The sequence below is a fragment of the Furipterus horrens genome, unplaced genomic scaffold, assembly GCF_987537825.1.
Source record: "Furipterus horrens unplaced genomic scaffold, mFurHor1.1.pri manual_scaffold_12, whole genome shotgun sequence".
Taxonomy (NCBI): Eukaryota; Metazoa; Chordata; class Mammalia; order Chiroptera; family Furipteridae; genus Furipterus; species Furipterus horrens.
In genome coordinates, this window is record NW_028327182.1 from 51,883,320 (window position 1) to 51,895,550 (window position 12,231).

Genomic DNA, 12,231 nt, shown 5'->3' on the forward strand with positions numbered 1-12,231 from the left:
GTGAGAAGCACCTGGGGAGCACCCCTGGCTGCAGAGCAGACCCATCAGCTTGTGATTCCAATGCCAGGGAAGGCAGACCCCTATTGCCTTGGCCTGTAGACCTAGAGGGGGTGGGGACAGAGGAGGAGGCTCCTGGTCTCTCAGTGGAGAGTCAATGGGGGGAAACCACCTTGGACTCCCACCCCCATAGAAAACACCACAGCGTGGTGAGAAGGGTCACCCAGTTGTGAGGAGTGCACGGGGCTCCATACCCTATAGCAAAGGAGATGTGACAGCCCTGCCCAGGAAGCAAAGGTAAACACAAAACTGTCAGGATGGCACAGATCATGATAGAGATGCCAGTGAGGCAGCTGACCAGACAGCAAATATCTAATATAACCAAGCAGTAGATAGGAAATCTTTCTGAGGCACAGTTAAGAGCTTTGGTTATAAAAATGCTTACAGACCTAATAGCAGATCTTAAATAAGACGGGGAAGGAATGAAGGCTACTCCTGCTGAAATGAACAAGAACACATGAAATTAGTGGCGAGGGAAAGAAAACTGGGGATCAAATCAATAAATCGGAACATAGGAAAGAAACAGTCAACCAGTGCAGAAAAAGGAAATGGAAAGTGAGGAAAATGAGGGGAGTCTCAGAAACCTCTGCAACATCTATAAGCAGGCCAACATCCAAATCATAGGGTTGCCAGAAAGTGAAGAAGAACTAGAAATGGAAAAATTATGTGGAAAATAATGAAGCAGAACTTCCCTAACTTGGGGAAGGAAATAGACTTACAGGTCCAGGAAGCACAGAGTTCCAAAAAAACGACCCAGGGAGAACCACAAGACACATTATAATCAAAATGTCAAAAGTTAAGGATAAAGAGAATTTTAAAAGCAGAAATAGAGAATAAGAGAATTATGTACAAAGGGGTCCCGATTAGACTATCAGCTGATTTCTCAAGAGAAACTGCAGGCAAGAAGGGACTGGCAAGAAATACTCAAAGTAATGAAAAGCAGAAACATACAACCACGATTACTCTATCCAGCAAAGCTGTCATTCACCGTAGAAGGGCAGAGAAAGTGCTTCCAGGACAAAGTAAAACTGGAGGAGTTCATTAGATCCAAACCACTGTTATATGAGATGTTAAAGAGACTGGTTAGAAGGAGGATCAAAACTATGAATATTAAAATGAAAACTGTTTCACAATAACCAACAGAAACTAGGAAATTGAAACAAAGGCAAACTAAGTAGGCAATGAGAGTGGGAAAAGAATTATAGGTATGGGGAACTTATTGGGGGGAGGTGAGCGGGGAAGGAAGCATAGTAGGAGGGAATGGAGTAGACAGGAGGATGTTGAGAAGAACTATATGCACAATCAATGGGAATGGACTAAGTCAGGGGGAGGACAAATGTAGGGAGGGGGTCACTGGGTGTAGGGGAGCAGAGGGAAAAGAAATTGGGGCATCTGTAACAGCATAATCAATAAAACATTAAAAAAGGACCTAAGACTAAATAAAAATAGGTGAAGACTTTAAAGAAAAAAAGAAATAGATTTGGAACATTTATATAGAGAGAGAAATGTACAAATTTATTTGTTCTGTATAGGTGTTGAGGAACAGCAGTGAACAAAACAATTCCAACCCTCCTGAAGCTTCCAATCTTGGAAGTGCGGTGTGGATAACAAAATAGACAAAACTGATAGGTACCATATTTGGCATATCAGATGATGATACGTTTTATGGAAAAATATAAACCAAAGGATGGTATAAAAGTGTTTTGTAGGCAGGATAGATAGTTTTTAAATATTCTGATGAGAAAATACCTCATAGAGATGACATTTGAACAAAGACCTAAACAATAAGGGAGCAAACCATTAGGTATCTGGGAGAAAAACCTTTCAGGCATATGATATAGCAACTACAAAGACCTTGAAACTGAAGCATTTTTGGTGTGTTAAAGGAACTGAAAGGAGGTCTGGGTGATTATGATCAATTACACAAGGGAGAATCATAGCTTATAGGATCCAACAGTTCGTAGAGGCAAGATCTTATTGCTGTTTAAAGTTTTCGTTTATTTACACATTTAATTTGTCATAAAATTGTTTACGCCTAAGCCTATTGATCGTTATAAAGAATAGAATATTTTTATGAATTGGACTCGAGGTTAATAATCTTTTTTGAGCCCATTTAGAACATTAACAGTGTTTGAATGGTTGGTTAATAGATACATGTGTGATCATCTGGTTTTTGCAAATTGTACTTTGATGATTCTGAAATAGTTTTCCATTTGACCAATTTAATCAAAGTTAATGGCTCCAAGGGACACTCAGAACTTGTTCATGTTTGTCATTTACCCAAACATTGTCTTTGACACCTCTGTTTTTGGAATTGCTGCCATAGTTAAGTACTTCATTGTTTCTTGCTTATTCCTATTTTGCATCATCTTAGCTGAGGAATTCTTTGCCTGTTATTGTTTCATCTGCTACAGTATATCCCACTAATTTATAACCTTCCTAAAAATACTGCTTTTTATTGGATAAAATTCCAGACACCTTAGCTTGTACCTCATGATCTTGCCACAACCTTCTTTTCTAAAGTTTTTCCATTTTTCTTCAAGTGAACTAGTTCTGATATATCCATTTTACTATCTCTGTGCCTTTCTTTATGCTGTCCCAATTCTCCCCCAACTAATTTCTGTACATTTTGAAAAATCAGGCCAGACCTCTAGTCTATGTTCTGTCTCCTGACTTCAACAGTCTGGCATGATTCCTCCTTCCCATGGCATGAACAATTTTTATCCCTATTTTTTAACCTTTTTCTCTAACTTAACACACCTGAGGAACATAACACTTAATCGTTAATTGCGCCGCATTTATTCATACATATTAACCTTTAAAATGTATTTACAAAAGAAACAAAAATTTTAAATTTCAGGAACAGAATGAAGAAAAAGCAGGTGGACTAAGACATTCAGAATTTCAAAACACCAGCCTAAATATCAGCCCAAAGATTCTTCCTGTTACATGAAGAAACGTTATCACCTAGTAAGAACCAGCCATAATACATTTTTTAGGATTTTAGCACATTAAAAGAATAGTGAATTATCTATTTCAATTGTCTCATATTGTAAAAGCAATTAGTAAATATGTTCTTTTAAGAAGTAGTCCATATGTTCATTATAGCGTTTATAATATTGAAAAATTGGAAAAGTTAAGTTTCTAACAAAATGCTGATTAGTTTCTAATTATTATATTTAATGAACTGGAAAGTGGTTCATGATTAGGTGAAAAAGTTACCTAATAATATGAACAGACTAATCAGAAGGATACATTTGCTGAATTGTTATTATAACTGGTTTACTATGGGTGTGAGATAAATCTCACTGGAGTGAAGGGGGGTGTATCATTTATAAGCATGTATGTATGATTTTTGTGAAGGAGTTTATTTTTTTAAAGGAGAGTGAGAAATCCTTGAGAAATATTTATAAAAACAAGTATGTAAATGGAAATCTTACTTGGTTCAGGAACTGTGGAAACGATAATGAAGGATTAACTATCATGGGAAGAACTGAATAGATAATTTAAAAATTAGATATTTCAAAAATAAAATCATTTAAAAATATGCTTCAGGGGAGCAATCTACTCTGTGTTCTCTCAAAAGAGTACTAAAAAGGAATTCTTGAGTTTGTTGAGAGGTTTTTGCTGTCATTTCCCCATTCTTCCAGCCCCCAAAGCCTTTTTTCCCAGATACTTTGAGTACAAGAAAGGGAGTAGTAAATGAATATTTTAATTTGAAACTATAAATTATCTAAAGAAAAATCTGATTTATAGTTATATTTAATAGCAGTGAAACTGACTTTTAGATCTAAAAATTAAGGATTTTTTCTGCTTAAAAAGGTGGTTTTAATTTTTTCCTAGCATAAAAGTAATACATGGAAACCTCGGAAGAAGCAAAAAAAAATTATTTAAAAATCACAATGGCAACTACTATTTTTAGGCTTAAATTATTCCCTTCTAGTTATATAGTTGGATTAGCAAGTTTTCTTTTCTTAATCCAATGTATAACTATACCAGGGACTAGAAGAACATTTCCCTCTGGAGAAGAGATACAGAATATTATCTGGCTAAGAAAATTTTTCTTTATATTTATCTAAAATATAAAAATACCATGAATTGCGAAATTTGTTCCATAATATTTAACTGTAAAATTTCTCAGGATATTTTAGTAAGCTTGAGAATACAAGAATATGCCTGTTGTTTACCTTGTGGCTTCCTCTACCAAACTTGCATGTCATCCGCATGAGTACCTTTCCATAGTTGAGAAGCATTCTGATGCCAGCGAAGTCACTGAAGGGTTTTTAAATAGGAGAGCAAGAATAACTACTGAATTATGTGTACTGCTCAAAATTTGCTCAAGAGAGACTAAGATCAATATATTATGAGTTTATTTTCTCTATTGTATCCCAGTCATTACATTAATCAAAAAGCTAAGCTCTTCTGAAAGTGTAGAATTCACACTTAATATACAAAAATCATTTGTGAATAATTATGGACATTTCAGTTCAAACATGGCTATGGTTATCAAAATGTAAACATGACACAAATATGAATTAACAGCGCATGACCTGTTACAGTGACCCATTTAGAATGTAAGCAAAATGGTATGTCTCAACCTGCCTTTCTTTTGTGCTAATGTAACAAAACCCACGGGCTGTTCAGTTATTAGGAGCCCGATTGCCCGCCACCAGAAGCATAACTCTCAATACCAGAGTTGGATGAAAAGAAAAGGAATTGTTTATTTAATAGTTATATAGATTTAGATTATTTGCATATTTCTGCCATTAAGTCTTATTTTCTTTAAAATACCCACAAACACATAGTTTTGCCTCCCCCTACCAAACCAGGCTAGTTTTAGAAAAGTCGGAGATACAGTTTTCCTACTTCTCAGACACAGTTTAGCTTTACCAGCAGCTCCCAATCATTTGATCCTGATTGGGGAGGTTTTGCCTGTGTCGTGGTGCCCTCCAGCTTTTAATGCAGAACTGCATGGAGTTCCCAGCCTCCTTGTAAACCGCATGGGGTTCTCCCTTTCCTTTCAAAGCCTCATGGTGTTCTCTCCCTAAAATGTCTGCCGCTTATTTTTAAATCCCTGTGCCCTGTGACACAATGGGCATGGTAACCAGTTCTGACCATTCACAGAACCTTGCACAGGCTCTGTATGGTCTTTCTGTACCATTCTATGGTCTAAAACCCCTCCCATCTTCTTTGGGCCTTGGAAGAACCAAAGCCATTTGCGTAACTAAGACACTAGCCACAGGCATGTGAAGGCATCTTAAAAGCTGTTTCCTTTCCCCATCCCCCAACCCGCAGGCTCTGTGGATTTTTAGAGGCCCCCATTCTGTAACATTAGTATTTTATAATTTAAAACTCTTAAGAATTAGTAGTTTAATTTGGAAAGGTAATTTTTGAATCTGAAAACTTGGCTACTAGAATAAAGAAAATGTATTAGTTGGGAGTCTTAAAAATATGACTGAGGGGAGCTGTGTTTGTGATCAAAACAGGACTATGGTACAGATTTCAATTCAGACCCTGTTATTCCACTTTTGTCAGCATTTTAGTGAGTATTGATTGCATCATTTGGAAAAATACCCAAGTAGGTATTATGATAATTCCATCATAGTTATTGTACCACTTTTGAATAGGTGATTCTTAGATGTGTTTGTGTCTAAAACTCAAGAAATTGTGAGCTGTAAAAATTGGTGACTTTCTACAAATTTCTACATAGCTATATTCTTCAGGAAAAATTTGTGGTGATTTTATATTTCCTGTATTCATTAAGAAAACACATTCTTAAAAAGAAAATAATCCTTCACTATAATCTTATTTTTAACCATACCAGATGGTCTTGGACTCTGGATAGCCAAATTAGATAGATTTAATGTAGAGTTTAGGTGAAATGTGACAGATTGAAAACTAGCATGAAAATTCATTTATTCAAGTAACTTACTGCTATATATTAATAAATACTTTGTTCCCCAAAACTGTTGTTCATTGGAAGTCTTGGTGTGTATGGCACATGTCACGCCACATGTAGTGTGGATGTGAACTAACTGGAGGGTGAACAGAGAATTGAAAAGATATGAGGTATTTAAATAAGGTGTAATTGAAAAAAGACAATCTTGAGACATATTTATTCTTTATTGCACTGGGTGACAAAACTGGGGAGATCGAGTTTCAGGAATGCAAATATGAACACTTAAACAAGAGTTTTATACCAACTGGATGGGTGCATTAGACCGCATTATCAAGATCTAGTTGGTTCTGGCATCAAATATATAGGAAATAATCATTCTGTATATCTTTACCAATCTTTTGAGCTCAAATCATTGTTAAGACTTGATAAAACAATGTTATGACTTGGCTGACATCTTTTAATGCAGGTGTCTTAGATTTTATGGTTCAAGTACTTTTTAGACTACTCTGATTCTCTTCTAAATTATATGAGATTAAATTTTTTTTTTCTTTTGTTGATTCTGGAAAGAGGAGGAGAATCAGTTACCTTTTGCATGTGTCCTGACCCGGAACCAAACCCGCAATCCAGGCATGTGCCGACTAGAAATCAAACCCGCGACCTTTTTGTTTGCAGAATGATGCCCAAGCAACTTAGTTAGCCATGCTTGCCAGGGCTATATGAGATTCTTGATATAAGAGAATAGTAAATACAATAATGAACATCAGCCCTGACACGTGTTAATGTTTATTTCACGCTCTGTGAAATAAATCAATAAGCTTTTACATATTTTGAGTGGTCAAAATACCTATCCCGTAGATTGTTGACAATTTTTTAAAGTGTATATACCAACACTCAAGCCTTAGGTGCTGTTATTAGTGAAAGAAATAACCAACACATTGATTTTTTTTAATCCTTTGCCAGATATTTAATAACTCATTTAATTCTCATAACCACCTTATGAGGGAGGTACATCATTATTCTTACAGGTAAGGAAACTGAGTCATAGGAAAATAGCATACTTAATCTTGTAAAACTATTAAGTGGAGTCAGAATTTAAGCGCAGATGGTTTGATTGCAGATCTCATGCCCTTGGTAATTATCTACATCCTCTATCCTAGAGCCAACAAGAGATAGGGGAGACAAAATTAACAAATATTAAGCCATAAAATGCTCAAAACAATAGTGATAACTTCCTAAGAATGTCTTAAAGATAGGCTTATTAAACATTGTCATCACACTTAAGTACACTGTCTCTCTTTGGAAGCTCATCAAAATCTAAGGGAAATTGGACCTTTTGTAACTAAAAGTCTTCAGACAAACTGCATAATACATCTATATTGTACACTTATTTTGGAGATTATACTATCAGCTACATTTGGGTTTTTTTGGTTTTGTTTGTTTTAGTATTAGAATGGGACTTCTCAAAAGGCCTAATAATCATTAACTTCATTCTATCTCATAGAGCAGTTCCAGGCAGTAGGGTCTTTCAGAAATATTTTCAGTATTACCTCAGAAGCTGAGCTTCCTCCCACTCACTGTATATACACACACAAAATTAACTCCTTTTTCTGTATTATCACCCCTGTAATAGTTTTATTATTGCTAATGATATATTTAATTATTTTGATGATGATGATGATTATTTTACTATCAATCTGTAAGCCTAATAGACTTGAGCCTAGAGACTGTTCTTAGCTCCTTTGGTGACTGATGTAGCTGATGACCTCACACAGCACTTAGTAGTATGTTGACTTCCTTATTATAGAATACATATGATACCAATTTTTATATGGCTGCTCAAAACAACTCATTGATCAGCTAGCCAGAAATTAGATCTTACTTTTCAGTGGAATTCTCCCAAGCTTAATTAAATCTATATAGCTCACCTATATCACAACTATTTTGAAGGATCAAAAGGAATGAGGAATATGAAATAGTACTTGAAAGGTAATATAAAGTTTTATATATGAAATAAGTATAAGGGCCCTTTATTTTTCATGAGATGATTCACTAGTAAAGGAATAAAAAATTTCACAGCATATTTCATATCTTATTGAGAAACTTTGACAATATATCTGAAATAAGTCTTAAGAAAAATTGTCTCCAGCAGAGTGAAATGGGTTCCTAGATGGTTTTTCCTGAGAAGTTATGCAAAAGCACTGTGGAGGTAAGAATTCCGGTTAGGTTTGCAACCATCTCATAATTAGGACTTTTTTAAAGTATTGAATACTTTTAAAAGTGTTAAAATTATTTAATGGCTGTTTTTTATGCTTTATCCATGGCATTCAGATGCTTTGTGCTGCATTGGGGAATCATCTGGTTTCTGGGCTCTACTTTTGTTTGGGGGACCCAAAGATATTCTCAAATGAACTGAATCTCTAGCCTTAATACCCTGCCTCTTGGATCAATTTCACATAGTGGCCTCTGTTGCTCTTCATAGGTAATGTAAGAACGGTGTCGCTCAGAGAACCATGAGGACTCAGCAAGCGGAAGAAAAGAAGTTTATTTGAGGGAATTAGCAAGTGGGTGGAAGCCGTGCTGTGAATGGCCCGACTCCAGGGTCCTTGGGAAGGAGGTGGCTCTTTTATAAGGGGAAGAAAAAAGAAACTATTGAATTCAGTCGTTATCTTGCAGCTGTGAGTCTAGGACTGATCTAGGCCAAGCAGACCTTGGGTTGATGTACCCCACTATCATGGGAAACTCCCAGACAGCTGCAAGCAAGCAGGGGTGGGGGAACGGTGAGGGAACCAAGGCTGTCATTCTAGCCTTTTTGTTTTAATAAAAGGAGGCAAGGGATGGGGTGTGGTTTTTGGGGGGGGGGTGAGTGGCAGAGACCGGTTGGGAGAGGGGTCGTCTATTCTTTTTCTCTAATGACTTCCTGCTGAGTTAGAACTATGGAAGGGGATTGAATGCCAGCTCGGGGTCATCTCTTGCTACGGGTTGATATCTGAAAGATCTTAAGATATCTGAAAGATCTTAAGAGTACGTTATGGACGGTAGAGACTGTCATGGATTGGGCCATTTTCTGAATAAAGTTAACTAGCAGTTTGAGGAAGTAAGGGCCAAGGGCAAGGAATAATAGAGGGAGAAGCAGTGGGGTTATGAGAGGCATTAGGATCCCTTTGAAGGGAGAGGAGAAGTATGAGAGGATGGTTTTAAATTAGGATTTTCTGTATGCCTGTTCCCTAGCTTGGGCAATAATGTCAATGTGTTTTTTATGTGTGAATGTATGATGTGATAGGCATAGAGTTAGTGTATATAGCGACATGACGATTTTTGTAAGGACCAAGGCCTACGTTAGGGTAATAAGTTATGCCTATTGGGAAGAGGTACCGAAGGGCAAGTATTCTGACTTAATGATGGAGGTGAGGGTAGTGATGGTATATTATGCTCTTTTGGGGCCGACCTTGTAGGAACTTTTATGTATAAACTAGAATTTTTTTGTGGGGTAGAGGGGTGTCTTGTATATTGAGGAAGGGGTGTCAAAAGGAGAGATGTTGAGTATATTGATGGGTATGGGTGTGGGAGTAGGAGAAAGGAAGTAATGAGGCAGGGTTGAGGGGGAGAGCTGATTTATGTAGGGAGATTTGAGGATTTTGAAGTAGTTGGGCATGTAAGAACTGAATTTGGGAAGAGGAGGCTGCAGCAATGGCCTGGTGTGTTAGTAGGCTGGAAATAGTATAAGAGGAGTGGATTATTACCTAGGCAAAGGGGACTAACTTAAGGGTTTTTTGACTGAGAATTGCTGTCTCTGCTAAGGCACAGAGGCAGGCTGGCTACCCTAGGAAGGGAGAATTGATGGTTTGGAAAGATAGGCTATAACCTGTTGGTCTGGTTTATATTGCTGTTCTAACAGCTAGAGAGTAAAGCCGTCTTTTGTGTCAGTGTATAGGAGGAAAGGTTTATTTGGGTTTGGGAGGGCTAAGGCTGGGGCTTGGCTGAGTGCTATTTTGAGTGTGGTGATAGGTTTAAGGAGGGTACTAGAGTTTTCTAGGGGTTTAGACAAGTCTCTAGCTGTCGCTTGATATAATGGCTTGACTAGGTATTTAAAATTAGGTATCCAAGTTTTGAAAAAATTGGCGAGGCCTAAAAACGATAGGAGTTATTATTTAGTATGGGGCAGGGGGAAGGTCGTTATTAGGTCCTGTCTTTCTGGAGTTAGGTGTTTATAAGTAGGGGTGATAGAGAGTCCGAGATATGTGACCTGAGTTTGAGAGAATTGGCCTTTGCCTTGTGGCACTCAGTATCTTCGACTGGCAAGAAAGTTTAGGAGCTGGGCAGTATGGAGATGAGAAAGGTTTTTAGATGGACTACAGAGGAGGAGATCATCTACGTGCTGTAGGAAGACACTTAGGGAAAGGTCAAGTTGCTGTAAGTCGGCTGCTAGGGCTTAACTGAAGTGGTGGGGATTATTTTAAAACCCTTGAGGCAGGACCGTCTACGTCAGTTGCTGGGTTATTTTTGTGGTTGGGTTGGTCTAGGTGAAGGCAAAGAGGTCTTGGGAGGCTGGAGAGAGTGGGATAGTGAAGGAGGTATTTCTGAGGTCTAGGATGGTAGAGTGGGGGGTATTTTTTTAAGGTTACAGAGCCCAGAGCATGGTGAGAGGCAACGGAAGATTGTGTCCCAGACATCGTGATTAACCACTGTTAGGATGTCAAGGGAGTGTGTGGGATAGAAGAATTAGAAGAATGAGAGGGGTGGAATGAATGCCTGATGTTTAATGAGATAGGTTAGGGGAGGGGTACTTAGGGGTTGGGTCACCTTGCCATCTATTTTTATAACTGATATGGCAGAGGGAGTTAGGAGCCCCCAAAATTCAGGCAGGACAGAATATGTAGGTCCCATATTAAGGATAAAGGAGACAAGATTACCAGCCACCAGTACGTTTATCCTGAGTTTTGCAGCTATGATGGTGAAGGGCATGGCTTTCGAACCCGGGTCCTGTCAGGCGGTGGAAAGTTCAAGGAGGTCTGGAACCTTAAGGCCAGCATCCAGATCCATTGCCGGGGTAGGCGGGCTAGTCCCTCAGTTAGAGGTCAATGGACAGTCTACCTTCCAATGACCTATCTTTTGACAGAAAGGGCAGCAACCAGGAGGAGTTAAACGGGGGTTTGGACAGAGCTTTGTCCAATGTTCCTCCTGACTGCACCGGAAACGGGCCTGGAGGCTGCCTGATGGTGGAGGCTTTGCTTTTAGGCTTATTTTAATTTTTTTCCTTGGAGGCATTTTTTAGGGCATTAGCCAGGAAAATAAAGTGCTTGTATTTCCATTTTTGTGGCTCCTCCCTCTTTTCTTGCCGGTTTTATATTTGGAAGGCGATTTGAATAAGTGTATTTTGTTGGGGGTGGTTAAGAGGACTAGATGTGGGCCACAGCACTGGGGAGTGAGAGCTTTAGGTGTAAGGGTTTTAAGATCGATATAGTCTTCTGCCGTAATGGCGAATTTTTTATGATCAGTGGATGAGATAGGTAGGATTGAATTGACCTGGCTTTGGAGGGTGGATCTCAGGTGTGAAAGGATAGGGAGGTAGAAAATTTGAAATGTTGGTGTGATTGAGAATTTGGGCTAATATATAAGGATGAGTAGGAGTTTTTGGTCGGCTATTATATTGTATGAAGGCTAAGTCTAGGGTGTGGTTGTAGAGAAGGGAAGGGTTGAATGCACCTCAGGAGTGAGGCTGAATGTGGATGTTGTTGACATGTCTGAAGGGGATGCAGAGAGTGGCAGGACCTATAATATGAGTGATGGTGGCTATAGTGGGGAGTGGAGACTAGAGGGGTGGTGCTGATAGGAGGTTGGGAGGAATTTGGGGAAGGGGAGGTAGGGATGGGCCTCGGGGATTGCCTGGAGAAGGTGGCGGCGGTGAAGGTGGGAGATGCGGACGTGGAGGAGGAGGGATGAAGAGTAACACCGTGGCGGGGGCGGGGAGGCAGCCTGGCTGCCTGTGGGGTTGGGAGTTCCGGACCGGCCTCTGGCGTTAGGGCCTGACCTCAATTCCAACCGGCCCAGCAGCAGCGTGGCTGCGCACCGCACCCGGGGCCAGCGAGCCCCTCCCTCTACCTCTCCCCACCCAGCAGGGAGGGCGGAAGCTGGTGGAGGGAGGCGGGGTCCAGAGTTTTGAATGGCTGGGAACTCTGAGGAGTTAGGCAAAGGAGGTTTTGAAGGCAGTGGGGAGGAGGTTTCTTCCGCGGGCAGGGGCCTGGACACGCGAGGCAGGCAGCGACTTTGGACGCTTG

At 39.3% G+C, this 12,231-nt stretch overlaps 1 long non-coding RNA gene across 1 annotated transcript in view; it reads left to right on the forward strand.

Moving 5' to 3' along the window:
- Positions 1–8,791, forward strand: part of LOC149996198 (uncharacterized) — a 48,160-nt gene extending 39,369 nt beyond the window's left edge. Inside the window, exon 6 of the long non-coding RNA XR_016507447.1 lies at positions 8,436–8,791. This is a non-coding gene — a long non-coding RNA (uncharacterized LOC149996198). The remainder of the gene's footprint in view (positions 1–8,435) is intronic.
- The last annotated feature ends 3,440 nt before the right edge of the window (positions 8,792–12,231 follow it).